This window comes from Pavona decussata, unplaced genomic scaffold (assembly GCF_977016875.1).
Source record: "Pavona decussata unplaced genomic scaffold, jaPavDecu1.1 SCAFFOLD_273, whole genome shotgun sequence".
NCBI lineage: Eukaryota > Metazoa > Cnidaria > Anthozoa > Scleractinia > Agariciidae > Pavona > Pavona decussata.
In genome coordinates, this window is record NW_028145675.1 from 1,046,626 (window position 1) to 1,066,410 (window position 19,785).

General features: G+C 36.8%; 1 protein-coding gene across 3 annotated transcripts in view; it reads left to right on the forward strand.

Annotated features, from left to right (window-relative positions):
- Nucleotides 1–19,785, forward strand: part of LOC146455513 (uncharacterized) — a 149,120-nt gene that overhangs the window by 5,753 nt on the left and 123,582 nt on the right. For all 3 annotated transcript variants that reach the window (XM_085094230.1, XM_085094229.1, XM_085094228.1), the window contains exon 4: nucleotides 4,465–4,538. The gene's annotated coding sequence lies outside the window, so the exon portion shown is untranslated. The remainder of the gene's footprint in view (nucleotides 1–4,464; nucleotides 4,539–19,785) is intronic.

Sequence of the window (19,785 nt, forward strand, 5' to 3'; positions counted from 1 at the left end):
CAACTTCGTAGATCTTTCTTGAAGACGTAACTTTGTTTAACTGTTTTAAAGAAACCCTTGTTACATCAAAAACATGTTTTTTTTCTCCGATAAGCCTTTGTAAGCGAAGTAGTCCAAGTGAGGCAAGAAATCTTTGTCTGCGTTGCATGACTCAGTTATTATAAAACTGTTGTTTGTGAAACTTTCTTGCGTAGAAAAATATTGTTCACTGGCTACAATTGAACTTGTACCAATGTTTTTAAGGGAAACTTTTGTATGGCTATAAAGTGAAAGCCCCAAACATGACATATGCAAATTAAATGAAAACACATTTTTGCATTGCCGGACTTATTCCAACAATTTAGATTTAAAATCTTCAGCGAAGCTAATGGTAAAGGTTGATGTCAATGACCACAGGTAAATATAAAACACAACAATTATTTCAGTATCAAGAGCTTTTTGGCAAACTCTGCCGCTGAAATTGAACAGCGCGCGTGCTCTTCGATAACGCATATTTTCTTGATATTTCTAAAATGTTCACATCAAACTGACTTTTGAGGCGTTCTTTTAAAATAAAACTTTTCCAGAGGGGGGTGGGGGTGTATTCTGTATTTGAGGAATTTCCGAAGGGGTGGGGGGGTTAAAAAAATACCTCGAAAATGGAAAATCCTGGGGGGTGGAGAGATTTCCTCCGTGGTGGGGGTATGGATATTTTCTGGAACTACACAATAACATAATATTATTATTTGCTACATTGTACTTAAAGTTGAATGTTTGGGATGATTTGAATTTGGTTACTGGATAATTTGTATGTCTGATTTCAAACTAATATTATAATTATGCACATTATACATGTTCTTGCTAACAGGTCCCTGTCCAGTCATGCCATTTATTTGGCAAGTGAAATTTTTTGCGTAGAAGTCATAGATCAGAGTGATAAAGATAATTTGACAGCTCTGCTGGAGGTTAAAAGATTGAGTAGCAAAAGAATTAATGTCGACAAAGTGGTTGTTGTTGTTCATCATGGTAGATACAATAATGATAAGTGTATTATTAGTTTCATGATGTAGTAACAATGTTTTGACTGCTTACTGCTAGTCTTCATCAGGAGATGAGGTCGACTACTTCTTGCTGGAACAATGACGATTGAAATGCACCAATCACAGCCAACCATCATGATATAAATGGTGCCGCATAACTGGTCGACCTCATCGCCTTTTGAAAACTAGTAGATATATAAGCAGTCAAAATGTAGCCATTTACAACTCAAAGTGACTACATCGTGAGACAAATGATAATACCCTTATTATTAGCAAATGAATTAGTTCCCAAGAGATTAAGAACATCCTCAATAGTCAATATTAACGTCAGCAGCTGATAACTACAGTGTATTGTTGTTAAAATTCAGCTAGTATTGATATATGTAATGTAATTACCAGACTAATTAATAACAGTATCAAGTCATAAATGGTTTTGTAATTCAAGGGCTGAGTACACAGCAAGGGTCAAGAGGCAAAGCCATTAGCTGCAAGTAGTGCAGGTGCCGGAAGACCTCCTGGCGCCCACAGTGCTACTCCACACTTTGCTGCCTGCGTGTGCAACTCATGGCTCATGGAATTGCTCCTTACCCTTAGGTCATATCGTCCTCTTCCAGTTTTTTTGTTTTTCTTTCCTGTGGATTTTCGAGTAAAAGAGAGACTACTTGCAGTCTAAGGGCTAAGAGCATAATTAAACTTTCTCATGTCAAATTTTTCTTAAAGTTTTTTTTTTCACTGAAAAGTGCTTGGTTTTTTTCATTTGGCCTAGCAGTGAATCAGTTAAGACACAGGGTGTGTTTTTTTCTCTTTTCACTGTTTTTCTGCTTTTTTTTTCTTTTTTGCTGACTCAGTATTTTGGCCTTGGTTTATCTGACAACTAAGCATAAACTAGGTGGGGGGAGATTGTGAAAAGCCTCTGGATTGGAAAATCCTGGGGGCTGGGGGATCCCAATGAAAAAAATGCCCTTTGAGGTATGGATATTTTATGGAACCAGCAACTATATGTAAAGTTTCTCTCCAATTGAGCTTACCGACCAATGTTTGTCCTGACATGTCCCAACCCTTTAATGTAAATAACCAGAGTTTTTAATTTGCTGGCCATTGCTATGGCAGTGCACCCATTCTATAATTCTTTTTTTAGCCCTTGAAAATGAATATGAAATAATAACAACCAATCAAGTTTCATGGCTCACCTGCTATAGCTAATCAGATTGCAGAAAAATAAAGGGCAAAAAAAGTCATTTTAGGGGAAATTTTGCTATTTCTGTTTCCCAAATTTCCCCTTTTCCAGAAAAAGACAGGTTTCATGAAGTGGATAAATGAATATTAATATTGACAAAAAACAGTATGATTTCAAAATGGGCGTAATAAAGTGGTAATTGAACCTCGTGTCATGCAATTTTGGTCTAAAATCATACTTGTGATTTCAAATCGAACTCGCGGTGCGCTCGTTCGATTTTGAAATCACGGATATGATTTCAGACCAAATCGCACTCCACTCAGTTCAATTACCATAATTACATATTGTTGTAAGAACATTTAAATCGACTGTTCAGTTATCTAGCCTGATGAATTTCTTCAAGAATTATATATCATGTCATGTTACATTCAGATCAGAAGCTGCTACTACTTTCTAGGAATAGAAGCTGTTGTTTTAAGATGAAACTTGCTCTGCATTTAACAGTTGTGTGAGTTATTGTATTATGAAGTCATGTCATGTATGGATGGATTTTGGAACAGTTAGGGCAAAACGTCTAAGCATACATTGTATGTGCATGTAGTGTCTTCAATTTACACTACTGATATTGCATCAATATAGTTTTTTTTTGTATTTTGGTATTTTTTTTTTCACAGCATGCTGCTAGAAATTTACAAGACTGCATCATATAGTTGTGCAACACACCATATAAGTTTCTTAGTGCAAACTACTGCACCTGACAATTGATATCAATCAATAACAATTAATCAACTAATAGTCATATTATCACAAAAATATGTATATGTTATCATCTGTAAGTCGTGCTAAATGCACACTGTACGCAGGCAAAGTGTTGTCTGCATTGTCTGTTAACCGTGTTTGTATAATGCAATAATTAATTTGGGATGGGGTACAATGGTAACCCCCAGCTGGGTCTATAAATCCCAACTGTTTCTTAAATTTATCCCTGTTGAACAGCTCTTTCACAGAAGGTGCGGTTACACTGGCCATTTTCCCAGGGGTAAGTGGCTGTTGCCCACAGGGAAGTAACTTTTTGTGTCCGATTTTCCCAGAGTGAAATTGCCTTCAGGAATTTTCCATGGATACCGCTACGTCAAAAAGAACAAAAGAATTCCCATGACAGTTCCTGAGGTAACTTCTATGGGTAATAAGAACCCATTTCAGAATAAAAAGTAGTGATATTGAAACATGACGTTTCGGCGACAACATGTCACCATTATCAAATGTAAATTATAATAAGATCGGTAACGTTATATAAAGAAAGGAAGGTGTGAAATTACATTAGAATAAAACGAGATGGAGTAAAACAAAAGAATGTGCAAAATTAAATGAACAGTTTTACTGCATCTCGTTTTATTCTAATGTAATTTCACACCTTCCTTTCTTTATATAACGTTACCGATCTTATTATAATTTACATTTGATAATGGTGACATGTCGTCGCCGAAACGTCATGTCTTAATATTGCTACTTTTTATTCTGAAATGTTATTCCAAATCCTTAATTATCAGAAATAAGAACCCAAAGTGGCTTAACCAATCAATCAATCATGAGTGAGTGAAATGTGCCAAATATTAAAACTTGCGTGTTGTTTACGTGCTGTGTTCATCGTAAAGTCAAATCGTACCTGCTACTGCATTTCAAGCTCGACAACAATCACAACATGGCTCACTCTTTCCACCAGTGGCCCAGAACCCTACATTCAGGAGTTGTGGAAACCAAAATTCTTTTGTGGTCGCGTTAATACCCAAGTTCATCCATGATGATGAACAATGTGTCAGCATTTTTAATGTAAAATGAAAAACTGCAAGCTCTGGAAAAAGTGTATTTGTTGTCGTCGTTGATGTTCTCTTCTTGAAATAAAGTCATCCTGTTTGAGGTGGAGGTTGTAATAAAAGCAGCAGAATTACCAAAAACCAAAACTAAAACTGAACACAACCCAAGCTATATTCCCAAGGGGAGCTTTGGAGAAGTGGTCTAGTGTAACCGCACCTATAGCCTATCTTTTTAGCACCTGTCAAGAATACATGGAATATTTAATTAATACGATTGTAACTTCATTGAGGGAAAAGTACTTGCCATGCATACATTTTATAAAATTGTACATAACTGTAACATACAGCTGTACACTTTTTTCTGCATTCGTTGTTGGAAAGGTTGAATGTACCTTTTACGTAGTACATTATCACCTCATTTTCACTGTACGTGTTTTAAATTCTTATTTACCAGAGGAACAAAGCAACATTCAGCCTGATTGAGGGACTGGGAACAAGATGGAGCGATACCAGCACCTTTTATAAAAGGTACACCCTAATGTATCTTTTTTACCTCTGGCTGCTCTTTATCTTCTACATCCCAAGAATTATTGCCTAAAAGCTCTTCACTATAAAGCCTTTCAACTGCAGTCCTTATCAGATGGTTGGGAAACTTGGAGCGCATTTCCTCTTCTCTCAAAGTTGTTATATTGGTACATGTATAATTAATTTTTTGTTAAATCTCATCAACAACGCCGACATCTGTACTGCAGGCTGTCTAAATTATCCCTCCCCGACCCCTATTCATTGTTGAGCACGAGCACTTCTAGAGTTGACCGATGTGTCAATAATTATTGTTGGTGCTTTCTTTATGGTCCTCTTGTACAGGGTGGGAGTGGGATGGGAACAAGGGAACAAATGCCTACACTGTAGAATAGCTACATTGTCCAAAATAATTCACGCACGATTGTATGTTAAGCCACTAAGTCAAGAATTAAAACACAGGGTTTAAATGGTTGAAGAATTCAAAAGTTAGACCATTAGACATCAATGAATGAGCATCTGAACTAGTAATTGGAAGGTCTTAGGTTCCACTCCTGATGGGAGCACTCGGTTTTTTTTCCGAGTATGCCTGTGTCTCTTACTGAATAATACACCATTGTCATTTATTTACCAGGCTTAAAATATTCCATCTCATTTATTCCATTGTTAAGTCCTCCAGGGGCTTTACACCTAAGAGGGGAGGGGGAGAAGGAGTTTTTTATACATTTTGGATGGGGGTGTGCCACTGGGATTCTAAAACCATATAATTTCTGTATACATGTACAGTGTAGCTATAAATATATGGGAGTCCCCACTCTCAAGGCACCCTCACCTTTCTCACTCCTCCCCCCCTCCCTCCAGCTATGCCTAAAAACTTTATATCACATTTCCTTGTATTTTAAAAATATTCAAATACATACATTAATTTTATTATATCTCCCAGGAAGTACATGTAATGTGATTGGTCAATTTTGTGGGCCGTATTTCACTGTACGGCCTGCTTAATTTCAACTAGTTTCCCACACGCCCGATTAACGCCAGAGATTTAATAAATATCTTATTTATCTCGTTTTCTTGGTCCGTACTGTGAATTACTGATTGTTGTTTTTCTTGGTGATTTATGGCCCACACGCTTCGTGGTTGGGCCATAAATCAACAGGAAAAAACTTGGTCCGTAACTTACAGTACGGACCTCAAACTCGGTTAGTAAGAGATATATGCAATAACACTTAACACTGAATACTTGTTATATAATTATAAAGAAATGCTTAGCAGTTAGATACCAGCATATACCATAAGTCTGTTACTTTAAAGGTTCGAGTTATCTGCTTCTTATCTGCTAAAAGCACCAGCAAACTTAAGTGTCCTCTTGCTGTCTTTATACACTGCATTCCAATTGTATTTGGTACATTGCATTTTTCTTGAGGGACATTTTGAGGGACACTAAGATATAGAACTACTAAGTGTTAGGCACTATTATGTATTACCCTCGCTAAATCAAACTCTAAGTACTACTATTACTACTACTACTACTACTACTACTACTACTACTACTACTACTACTACTACTACTACTACTACTACTACTACTACTACTACTACTACTACTACTACTACACTAAAGGAGTCAGTTCCTGTCTGAGAGATTGATGCCTGTCTCGGGTAAACATTCATTCTTTCAACCATTTTGTGCTGTTCTGTGTATTTTCAGTCTCAATTTATGGTGTATGTGTATCATGATGTTGGATTCATTCTGCATACATGTGTACAGCACAGCACCTGTAAATCAGTAACTTACTGTAGTTAGGCTGGGTATCTAGCACTTCAACCAGTCTTTGGCATTAATTTAAGAACAAGGCTACTTTCAATTATGAACTAGGGCTCAATAAGATCTTTTTGATGTGCCTGCAAATACTGTAAATAATTCTCCTTTGGGCTTGTTAGTAGTCATATAGCACACCTTAGGGCGCGACTTTACCGCGCATCCAAAAGGTGTGCTCCCAACCCCAACAAAACCCAACCTAAAAAATCCACCCAAACCCAAACCCAACAAACATAATTCAGTTAAAAGTGTAAAAAATATATAAAAAAAGTAACCTTGGCGCACAAGCTTTTGCGCATGCACGAAAAATGATATTAAAAAGTAACCTTGGCGCATGCGCATAGCACGCCTTTTGGCGTGAGTCTGTGTGGAAATTTTTAATAGCCGTAGGGAAAAGTATCAAGTCCTGATTCAGTCTTTGCGACCACCAAAACAACTAAATGATGTGTTATTCCCTTTGCGGCTTTCCTGTTAATCAATATACTTATGACCAACATCCGGTTGTGAGGAATTTGCATACATGTTCATTGAGGTGAAACGTGCAGTCACGCTAACCACAACCGCTCATGTAAAAATATCCTGTGATGTAAACGAATTATTTTTCCTGTTTTCACCAAATACACATGCGTACTAAAATTTAACATGAGTGTTACCGGTATGAAATACCACATGTAAAAGCTTTTTTAAACTGTAACATATAAATAGGCTGTTTGGTTGTGATATAAATTGGTTGTGTATGCTCAGTAGTTAACCATTGGAAAAAGCAGGGGCCTTTGGTTACCGAACTGTATACACAACCCCTATAGAATGGTGAAAAACCCCTGCCGTCATTCTATAGGTTGACTAAATAATAAAATAATAAAACTGTCGCCCTAAGATCGGTGGCAAGCTGTTGGGTAGAGCTTAGTTGGGTTAATCCCTTCAGAAGTGCCGGTTCAGCCCACACCGTAGGGCGACAAATACAAAATATGGCTTCAATCAAGGAGTCTGATAGTGCTCAAAAGAGCGGTGTGGTGGAGGGCAAAGCCTTGTAAAGTGGGTAAAATAAAATAAATAAAAAATAAATAAAAAAACCAAAAAAACCTCTCATGAGGGACAGGGTGGGAAAAATTAAAAAAGAGTAAAGTCCCTCATGAGAGGTCTGGTGGCCACCAGTTTTGGTTTTTTATTACATCTCGTGACGATAGCTAATTTGAAGATTAATTAAATTAGCTGTTTTTTCTATTCACGGTCATGAATAGAAAGTCTGTTCAAAATATCTCACAACGCTTTTACGCAAAGATCATATCGTATTTTTTCTCAAACTTGTCAACAATCGGCGAATTGTCGAGAATGAAATCGTCATTTTGTTGAAGTTTTGACAACAGTTCTGACTTGTTGAATTGACCAGATCTGAGAATGTCTTTTATCTGAATCAACAGATGGCCATACGTTTGAAAAGCATACTGAACTTGGTGCAGTCTGATTTCAAGGTTTTTGTGTTTCATATACGCTTGAATAAGCACACTCGCAGACGCGATGGCAATTAGACTGACTCCTGCAGTCGCTATCGAACTGGCTAAACCACCGGTGGCAAACACAATGCTTGAGATATTGCCTGCCAACTGCCACGCTTTCAATCGTTTGTAAGCAGCCTTGTACATCCACATCTTTTTGTGGTACGTTCTGTAATACGATTTCAGTTCAGTTATCTGTGATTCGGTCAACTCTTCAGATATGTGGTTGAAATTGATGACCGATTTTTTTGTTTTTACCATCTTTATTATTTACTCAAGATAAGATCTATTTCTTTTTTCCTCAAGCAAAATCCTGTGAAAGTCTAAACTGTCGACGTCAATAAACTTATCAACCAAACCGATTTTATTGACGAAGCCGTCATAGTCGATTTCAAATTGGTTACTTTGAAAATTAATAGTTCCGCTTAATGTTTTGGTTGCGTGAGCATTATAATTGCTTAGCGCCATCTTGTACAGACGTTGGGTGGCATCATAACATATCCAAATGCACAACTGTTTATTTTTGAAATCGCTTGTGAAACTGATTGACTGTTTTCCTCTTAGAAAGTCGATCTGAATTTGATCAGCGGTAATTAAAAATCTTGGATAAAATTTTATGTGAAACGCTCTCGTGTTAGACCAACTGATTGTTCCTGTTTTGGTTTCATCATGCAAAAAAGACATGAAGAATGTAAAGCTGCTTGATTGATTAAAAACTTTTGTTGTATGGATATGTGTTTTTGTACTGAGTTTCAAACCATTTTTGACGTCATAGTCGTTGATAAAACGATCTGTTTCAAGGATAAAATTAGGTAGAACACTATTTATCACAACACCAGTGACACCCTTGACGAAACCAAAGCGTGATGTTTCTAATAAATCATAGAATTCGGAAAATATACTTCTGTAAGCATGACCTTTCGTGTAATATGACACGGAATCCAAACTTAACTTATTGACAGCGTCTCCATCATCGATCGGGTCGGAAAGATGTATTATTTTTTTGTTATTCATGTCTAGTTCAGTCTGCATTTTCATGTCTCCATTTTCGTATTTGAACATAACATTATCCAACCCATCGTAAATATCTGGATACACACTATCCGACCAATCTTTTACACCGTAAACAACCAGATGGCACTGCACCGGTGTCGCTGTAGCTGTTCCGTGCATCGTCAAATAGATGTAATCTGGAGTTTGTTTGCTGTTGTTATTGAATTGAACCAATAGCTTGCTATAATCAGTGAAATTACGTTGTATTGATTTGTGAATATACGCAGAAGATGCAGTACATGATAATTGAATATTGGTCATTTCCGGTGGGTAGAATTCAAACATGATTGTGTATGTTCCTATAGCGAGAGAATAAAGATTAAAACCTATCCTTGATCGATAATTATTTGTGCCTGCATCCTTTGTCAAATTTATGCTGTAAGCCTTTTTATTTTGATGTGGGGAGCCATTGAAATCAACAATACCATTCACCGTGATATTGTACTCCGAACTGCTCTCGTCACTATCTATAAGATATTTGAATTGATTTGTTTTATGACTGCTTATTAAATGTGATTGAGCCATGTAATCCTTATATTGTTGGGTTAAATTGGCATTGGAATCATTTATTTCTTTGACAACAAAACCAACATTAGCAGATTTATCTGATTCATTAGCTTTTGGTGTTTTGATATTTTGAATATATTGGTTATTCATATCAAGGTTTCCAGTCATTGCAACACTTCCATCTTTTTTCAAATATACACTCAAATCACTTCCAACAGATGGTATTTTAGCTATTTCATTATCAACATATGCTTTAGTGGAAGCATCATTATTATCAACAGGTTGAGCCATATTTTTGATTCTATGATTGTCCATATTGAGGTCACTGTTGGATACTTTTTGTAAATATTTTGTATCACAAAAACCTAAATTGACAACATCAGATGAATTTTGAATATTGTACCCAAGGTTGGTGATTTGTTGATTACCAATATTAAGATCACCAGTCATTTCAACGGTTCCGTCTTTTTTCACATACACAGATAAATCAGTTGATGGTATTTTTTTAATCTCATCATCCACATATTTTTTATTCGCCGCTTGATCGTTATTATTGGGTTTTACCACATTAAGATCAAAAAATGTTTTCCGCCCGGTAATATGTTGTTCAGTCGATGTTACCATAATTTCGCTTTTTTTACGGCCACCATAGCCGTCAAAGTTTTGCAAATCCGGTACATGAAGGTGAATATCGTCATAAGACTGATGTTCAGTCATTAATCTAACACTATTGAAGCTACCAGCACCGTCTGGTATGTCCTGCAGATAGACACTGTTGGTATGAACGCTACCCATGTTGCTGTAAATTACTGCTTTATCGGCTTGCACATTACCAGGGGAATTATCTAACGATTGAATTTGACTATTTGTGACTGCATCATTGGGATTGGTTCCTTGTTTGACATTTACAAGTTTTTTGTTTTGAATATCGTAATTTCCATTTTCGTCTAACTTAAAACCGACCCCCGGAAAACCCCTCTCACCTCTCTCTCCTTTTCCTGAAGAAGAATCGTTAAAATTTAAAATACCGTTGTAAAAACTCATTTTATTTAATAACTAGATAATTTGTGTAAAATTTTTTGCGTTAAACTTTCGAGGTTTGTCGGAATACAAAAATGTGTGAGGCTCATTCGTTGCGTATTCGTATATTTTTTCGTTTATCCCCAAATCTCTGCAAATTGAATTCTTTTCTCTTGTGTTTGGAAAATCGTAAATGCAGTAATGTGAACAGTTTAATCTAATTGTTTTATCAGTGTTGTAAAAAGACTGAGAAAGATAGACGCAACTACAGTTTTTGTTTCGAGAATTTGTGAAATAATTACGAATTTCCCTATCATTAGCTGTTCCAGTGTTCAAGTAATCGTCGAAAATTACCAACTTTTGATGCTCGTCGTTCATTTCCGATAATGGTAAAATATCACCGTTACTTGGTTCAATCATATCATAACCGTATTTTCTTGAAAAAGGTTCAAAAAACTTTAACAAAAATCGATACTTATCCTGTTCCAAGTTTTTTGCGTACAAGTATATCTTATCGTAATACAAAAGTGGTTTCATTATCATGTGAACCAAAAGGTTGGTTTTTCCACAACCACTGGGCGCACAAATCAACATTCTGAAACATCTATCGGGCATGAATTCACATCCGGGTATCTGTCGAAAATTGTTATCACTGTAACCTTTGACATCGTAGTTTGGTATTTCCATTTACTAATACCAAACAAAATATTTGTTTTTGGTGAAAATCATTTAAACCCAACGACTCGCTATGCTTTCCTTTTCCTCCCCATCCAAACACCAATCCCAATATCTGTCGGGATGCCAAGCAACCGCTATGATTTCACTCTCCAAGTCTTTGAAAAACTTGCGCTTGTGATGAAATCTGAAAAGTTCCTCATGAATCGCGTCCCAACCGTCCCACCCTCTAACCAATTTGAGAATCTCAAGATGTTTATTAAAAAAATCCTCATAAAACGAACAAATAAGCCTCCTCCTCGCTCCCCATTTTTTACACAATTTTACAATCTCAACATGCCCGTTTTTGGCCGCATACAACATTGGATAATCAAGATCCCTCGGCCCCCACTCTTTGAATAATTTTACGATGTCAATATGACCAAATTCAGCCGCACGACACATTGCCAATTCAATTTCCCTCGCCCCCCATTGTTTCATCAATTTTACAATCTCAATATGACCGCTCTCTGCCGCCCACTCCATTGCCCGATCAAAATCCCTATCCCCCCACTCTTTCATTAATTTCAAAACTTCAACATCACCACGGAAAGCCGCACCGGAAAATGCCCAATTAAAATTCGTCGGTCCCCATCCCTCAAACAGTTTAGAAATCTCAACATCGCCATTTTTCATTGCTTTCGACACAAGTTCATAAGAGTGTTCCTCCAAATTGTGTAAATACATTTTATCTTTACACAATAAATTTTTCAAAAATGGAAAATTAAATATGAAAATGGTCGTATTGCGTTTTGTATAGCGAGTCGCATAGCGTGTTGCATAGCGTGTCGCAATAAAATTATAAATAAAAAATTTCGTCACGTAAAATAAAATGAGTTTGCAAAAATGGAAAGAAATGGCCGAAAAAAGGACGAAAGCCGGCCAAACTGCCAATGCAATTAGGGAAAGTATTAAACAAAAGAAAATCGCTGATACAATGGGAGAAGCTGAAGCAGAAAAACTTTTCAGGCCCATAACATCTGGTTTGAAAGACTTGAAACTGGCTCAGACCAAACCTGCAAAAAGGATTCCCAGAAAAAAAGCACCAGGAGGCTTTCCCCCAGATTATGGAATTAACATTGAGGATGAAGGAATTCCAGATTACAATCTAGAAGATTTGTTTGATGAGGGAGTTCAACCACAAAGCACAAAACAGCTTGTTCCAAAGCCACCCTCTTACGACGATTTTTTGAAAGATTTGGAATCCGGTAAAAAGAAAATATCAATCGATCCGGAGTTTATGCCACAACTAGAGGCAATACCTGAAGAAGACCCTCCAGAATACGATGAAGATGAATTTCCGGATTATTCAATTTTGGATGAAGACAGAATAAATGAGACTTTGGATCAACTTGGGGTATCAAATTATGCTGATATTGAAGCACAACTCAGCAGGGCCGATATGACAGCAAAAACTAAGCATAATTATTTATCAAAGAAAATCAAAGAGGCGACAAAAGAAAGACAACGATTTTCAGGATTCAAAACAGACATCACAAAGAAACTGAACAAAGGTGAGATTAGTCAGGCTGAAGCTCAGTTTGGAAGAAAAATGATTGACGATATGAGAACAGTTTTAAACGACTATATTAGCTACCATAAAAGCAAGTTGAAAAGTATCAAAGGTTCCGGTTTGAGGAAATCCAAAACCAAACGAGGCGGAAACGCCAAAATAGGCGGAAACGCTTTCTTCATAAATCCAGACGACGCTATAAAAAAGTTGCAGTTAATCGTCGGTTCGATTGAAGCAGGAAATAACAGTATTGAGTTGAGAAACATGGGTGTAGCAATTTTGGATATTCTATTGAAAAACAACATTATCAACAAGCCTGTGTACAATAAATTTTACAAAAACTTTTTCGGATGAATAAGTAAATATGGAAAGACAATTGGTTTTATCTTCTCACAGCGTTAAAAAACAAGGTAAAAATAAACCCAGTGATTTTACAATCAGATATAATGAACCGATAAGGCTCAACCCAAACAACACGTATGTTCTTGGTCTTGACAGAATCATAACAATGTCGTTCACTTGGTTCAATATCAATTCGGATTTGAAAAACCAACTCATAAAATATTCTTCCGACGGAGGAAATACATGGAAAGATATAACCTTTCCACCCGGAACGTGGAACTATGTTGATTTTAATGATCACATCAAGCAAGAGACAAAAACAGGAACCGCAAGCAACCCCTCGTATCCAATAACTCTGGAATTTGACAACACTACATATAAAACAATCATTACATTGGCAGCAAACTACCAACTCGATTTGAGGCCGTCAAATTTTAACGACTTGATCGGTTTTAACAAAAAAATTTTGACAAGTACTGAAAATATTGGTGACTACACACCAAATCTGAGTCAAGATACGGAGATTCTCAACATTCACTGCGATCTAATTTCAGAAAGTCTCGTAGACGGTGATGAAACAGACATCTTGTATTCTTTTGGAACAAACGACTTGACACCTTCATATGCTTTTACTAAAGAACCTTTGAGGGTTCAATTCAGTCCAGTCAACAAGTATTTAATCAACAACATACGGATATACATCACAGACGGGCAGAGAAGGATAATCGATTTGAATAATGCAGATACCGCATTTTCGTTAATTTTGAAAGAAAAAATATAAAAGGTTGTAATAATAAAAATGCAACCATATAATTACAAAAGGATTTTTCATCCAAGACTTGGAAGATTTGTTTATAAACATAAGGGATCGGGTTTGATTGTGGATAATATTTTCAAACCGATGAAAAAAATGTTTGCAACAGCGACCAAAGCTGTTTTGAAACCTCTTGCTAAAAAAGCTTTGAAATCGGGAATAGAAAGTGCCGGTGACAAAATCGGAAAGAAAGCTGTTGACGTTGCTGGTAAAAAATTTTCCGAAAGTCCAGGTTTAACGTTTTTGAAAGAGATGGGTAAAAAAACTTCTAATGCTTCACCGACGGTCAGAGATTACAATGGAATGTTGAATTCAATGATTCAGCTTTCACAACCAAAAATAACCCAACCAAAGGTAACCCAACCCGCCGAAGAAGATTATAATTTAATTCTGAATCGAATGATTTCCGGAAGCGGGATGAAAAAAAGACGAAAAAATAAAAAATAAAAAATAAAATTTTAAGTATAAATAAAAAGGATGAGTTTCAGAACTAGCGAAAAACTTCAAAGATACGAAATGGTCAGATTTTCTCTTGACAATTTTATTGAGGTGCCTGGAAACAACAATACCCAGAAAAAAACAGGTTATAAATTTACAATCAGCGATAGATCAACTTTTTTCGATTATTTTAACGGGTATTTTGAGGTTACCAAGGAGTTACAGAAAAAAGCTGACGGTGCGGGTTTTGCAGCCGCTGACAGAATCACCATGATTAATGGATCACATTCTCTCATCAAACACATGGTCATCAAATCCGCAGGAATGATTGTTTACGAAAGTGACAACATTCACAGAATCACAAATGCTAAAAATTTGCTTGAGTATAGCGACGATTTCAGTAGATCGGTTGCTAAAAACAGTTTTTGGTATCTTGATACAAACGGATCAACGGCAAACACAAATACAGGTTTTGAAGCAAGACGAATTTTAACTCAAGCTACAAACAATGATGGAAGTGGCGGCGCAAAAAGCATCAATGAAATCATTCCATTGAATAGGTACAGTTTTTTCGAGGAATTGGAAGACAAGATGATTCCACCCATGCAGCTCACAATCGAAATTACATTGAACGATGATTCTGAATTGATTCACAAAGCGGCCGCTGCCGACGACGGTCGTGTTGTTGTTACTCAATTTTATCTTTGGCTTCCAAAAATGGTTCCAAAGGATAGTGAATTTAATGAATTTGTGAAAGATTTTTTGAAACCGAGCAAATGGGTTTACATGAGAGATTTATACAACCAGAGTGCGAACACAAGAGCAGTTCAAAACATGTTTCAAATCAATCCCGCAATCGACAATGTGAAACATGTATTTATTTATTTGCAGAGAACCGATGGTCCAAACAATGAGGAATCTGAGAGAACGCCGTATGTTTACGATACGTTCAAGTTGAATTCTGCAGATTCAAACTCCAGTCTTGCATCTTGCCGATTAGAATATGGAAACAGCACTTTTTATCCTGAATTGGAGTACGATGCAAATTCAAAAGTCAGAATCTTTAACGATTTGATGTCTTATGCTTACAGAAAAAATGATCTGAACACTGGAACGCAGTTGAATCTCCACAATTTCGACGCTCTTTACGGTCTTATTTATTTTGATTTGACTTATCAAAAAGAGACTGCTACACGAGACCCAAAACAACTTGTTTTGAACTACAGATTAAACACCGCTCCGACAGCTAATGTGAGGGCACATGCCATAGTTTTTTATGAAAGTGAAATAATTGTGGATAAAAGAGGAAACGAACTTATGTTTGTAGTCAATTAAAAAAATATCAAAGATGTGGAAAAAATTTTTTTTTAATTTTATTTGAATCAAATAAAATAACGATGACACAATTATATGAAATCAACGTTTCGCTTTCTGAAAATCAGAAAAAAATTTTGAGTAAAGCCTATCATGAAAAGGAAACGATCACATTGCGTTTGAAAAAAGACGCTCTATCCGGGTCTGATACTCTTTTAGTTCCAAAAACAACTGTAACCAGGTTGGAAAAGAATCGAAAACTAAACAAGGGAATGGATATCAAACTCGCAAAGTCAAACATACGAAAACAAGTTGGTGGATCGCTTTTGAGTTCAATCTTGGCGTTAGGACCACAATTGGCTAAAACTTTGGGGATGTCTGCTCTTTCAGGTGTTGTTTCAGAGGGTGCATCCCAACTTGTCAAAAAGATATCCGGCGGAGGGACCCAAACCGGAGGTTTTCTGATTCCAAATTCAAAAATTCAACAATTGATTGCAAACAAACATTTATTGACTGATAAACAAAAAATGGATATCATAAATGCAATGCAAACGGGTTCAGGAGTACACGTCAAACCAACGAAAAAGCAGCAAGAGGGGGGTTTTCTTGGAACACTCTTAGCATCAATCGGAGTTCCTTTGGCTCTTGAGGCTTTCAAAAAGATGACAGGATCCGGCGGTCCGAGAATGGGTAAAGCACCACCGATTTCAACCAAACAGGATGGTGGAGCGGCTCCGAGACTGGGTGCATATCAACCCCCACCTCCGTTTTTCGGAACATGGGAACAAGTTCCCGGAACAATCGGCGCCGGTAAAAAAAAAAAGACGAAAAAAAAGACTGGAGATGGGTTACTTTTAGGAAAAAACAGCCCATTCAATCAAATACCATTGTGGGGGGCAATATTTTAAAGTTTGAAAAAAACATTCCGATGAGTAATTTCGATTTGGAAAAATGGTGTCACCATTTGAAAATACCAATCGATACGGGTGGTGTTTTATCAAGAGACCAAAATGTTCCACACAATCATAAAATGGCGTTATTCATTTACAACCTTGAACCGTCATACATGAGTGGAAGCCATTGGGTTGCAACACATGTAAAAAATGGTGTGATCAATTATTTCGACAGTTTTGGATTACCTCCTTTTCAGGAGATCGTGAATCACGCAAAGAAAAAGAATTTAACTCTCATTCACCAAAACGAACAGATTCAAGGATTGTTGACAACAACTTGTGGATACTTTTGTTTGTACTTTTTGAATGAGATGAATAAAGGCGTATCCTACTTTGATTTGTTGCAAGTATTCGATGTAAACGATACTTTGAAAAATGAAAAATTCATTGAAAAATATTTTGAAAAAATAATATAGTCTAATATTAAATGAAATCTTATTGCGTAAAACAACGAAAACAAACTGAATGTGTTGAACCTGCAGGTTACAAACGTGCAAAGAACGGTCGACTCATGTTTTTCTGCACATGTGCAGAATGTGGAATCACAAAAACCAAATTTGTAAAGGAACAGGGAAACTAGATGGCCCGTCCAAAGGGGCGGGCATTTTTGACACACTAGCTTCGGCTGGAACAGATATGTTGATTGAACATGGCATTCCATGGCTTGGAAAAAAAGCTGTTGAGGCAGGGCGTTATTATGCAAGTGAAGCTTTGAGGAACCCAAAACTGCAAAAAAAGGCACTCGATTATGCTTTGGAAAAAGCTGCACCGCTGATTCAAAAAGCCGGTTCAGAAGCGTTGGATGAATTGTCAACAAAGATTCGACCAAATAAAAAATACAAAACCGATAGAAAAGATTTGGATCTTCAGAAGGGTGGAGCCGTTTTAGATACAATATTGGAACAATTAGGAACTCCGGGAAAAGCTGCATCAAAGTCGATGGATGTTGTTGGCAAACTCATTCCTTCAACACAACATGTTTTTGACGAATACAAATCCGGAGAAATAGCAAAAAGGGCGTTCAGTACGGACACCGGTGTTTTGTCAAGTCAATTTTGGACAGGAAAGGCTGGTAAAAAAACATTGGAAAAATACAAGGATTACCCTTGCGATAGCATGGTAAAAATAGGAAGTAAATTTCACAATACACCAGCTTGTTCAAGTTATAAAAACATTGGTTGGCACCCACCGACTTGGGATGAATATGAGAAAGGAATGAAGGGAAGACCGATTTCCGGCGGTTCGATTGATATTCACAAAGCGATCGGAAAACTACCGAAACCAAAAGGCGGTTGGACACTTCCTGGACATAAGTATACAGGTCCGTATAACGATCTTGAAAACCAAGTCAAATGGGATCCAAAAACTGGTGAAATTCTCGAGATATACGATAAGCCGACTGGAAAAACGGATGCGATTGCAATGCAGCACGATGTTGATTATTCAGTTTGCAAAGATGATAAAAAATGTAAGAATGAAGCCGATAGGAAAATGGTCAAAGCGCTGGACTCTGTTCCTTATAATGAGAGACAATGGGGTCACTGGATGGCTCGAAATATGATTAACACAAAGCAAAAACTTGGTCTAGGTCGTAGACCTCCTGCGGATCTCAGCGTTTCAAAAAACGTCAAAAGCCGTCGGGTAAAGACATTGGGTGGCAAGAAAAATTAGCAGATGAACTGCATAGACCCATAAAAAGAAAATTCACCCGACGGCGCGTCATTGTGAATCACATCGATGAGATATGGGCTGCTGACCTTGTTGAGATGCAGCAGTTCAGCAGATGGAATAAAGGTTATAAATATCTTCTCATGATAATCGATGTCTTTAGCAAATACGGTTGGATTGTACCATTGAAGGATAAAAAAGGTGAGACCGTAACCAAAGCATTTCAAAACATCTTTAAAAAAGGTAGAACACCGAAGTTTGTGTGGACTGACAAAGGTTCAGAGTTTTACAACAAACATCTGAAAGACTTGTTAAGAAAAAATGAGATTGAACTGTATTCAACAGAAAATGAAGAGAAATCGTCAGTGGTGGAGCGTTGGAACCGAACCATTAAAAATAGAATGTGGAAGGAATTCACTGCTCAAGGCAATACTGTGTATCTGGATATACTACCCGAAATATTAAAGCGGTACAACAACACCAAACATCGTTCGATAAAAATGACGCCGGCAGAAGCGTCGAGGAAAGAAAATGAAGGAACCGTTTACTTCAACCTTTTCGGTGATACCCATTTTGCGCCAACCTCAACAAAGCCAAAATACAGAGTCGGTGATAAGGTCAGAATTTCCAAGTACAAACGTCCTGTCTTCGACAAAGGATACACACCCAATTGGTCAGAAGAAGTTTTCACAGTCGATAAGATACAATACACCAATCCGATCACTTACAGACTCAAAGACCTCAGTGGTGAGGAGATATCTGGTTCTTTTTATGAACAGGAGATGCAAAAGGCTGTTCAAGACGTTTACCGTATTGAGAAAGTGATTCGACGAGATGCTCGAAAAGGTAAAGCGTTGGTGAAGTGGAGCGGTTACCCAGAAAAATTCAATTCCTGGGTGGATATAAAAGATCTGATGTAAAAAATTAATTTAAAAAATATTTTCTTAAGAATAAGAAAATGACTTCATATATGACTCTTGAAGAGCTTCGAAAAATGGCTGTTGGAAAAAAAATCAAATACTATATGAAGCTATCGAAAACAGAGTTGGTAAAAGCTTTGAATCTTGATGAAAAACTGGTATGCAAACCATCAAATGTAAAGAAGGTGTTGGTCACCAATGTTGAAACTCAAGTTGCCACAAGATGTAAAAGTATCACTCAGTGTTCAAAAATGTTGAAGAAAAATATCGGTTCGGTTCATTATTACTTAAAATGTGGAAATGAGTTTATGGACAAGGATGGAAATAAGGTTAAATTATCTTTTGCTTAAAGTTTTTGAAAACTTTTTTCATTTCACGTTTTTGAGAAATGAAAAAATAAATTTAAAAAATATTTTCTTAAGAATAAGAAAAATGAAAATGGATTCAAAGAAATTCACAAATTTTAAAAACCTTGCAAAAAATCTTGGTTCACGGGTTTATTCAAGTTTGAGAAAAGCAAATTTTATCAATTCCATAAATAAAAAAGTTACGAGAGAGCAGCCTACACAAACTGCAAAACCTGCACAAACGGTGCAAATTAAAGAAAAAATCGATGCCGCAGTCAATTGGGGAAAGAAAAAGGTGGAAAATTGGGGTGTTTGGTTAAAAAATAAGGCTC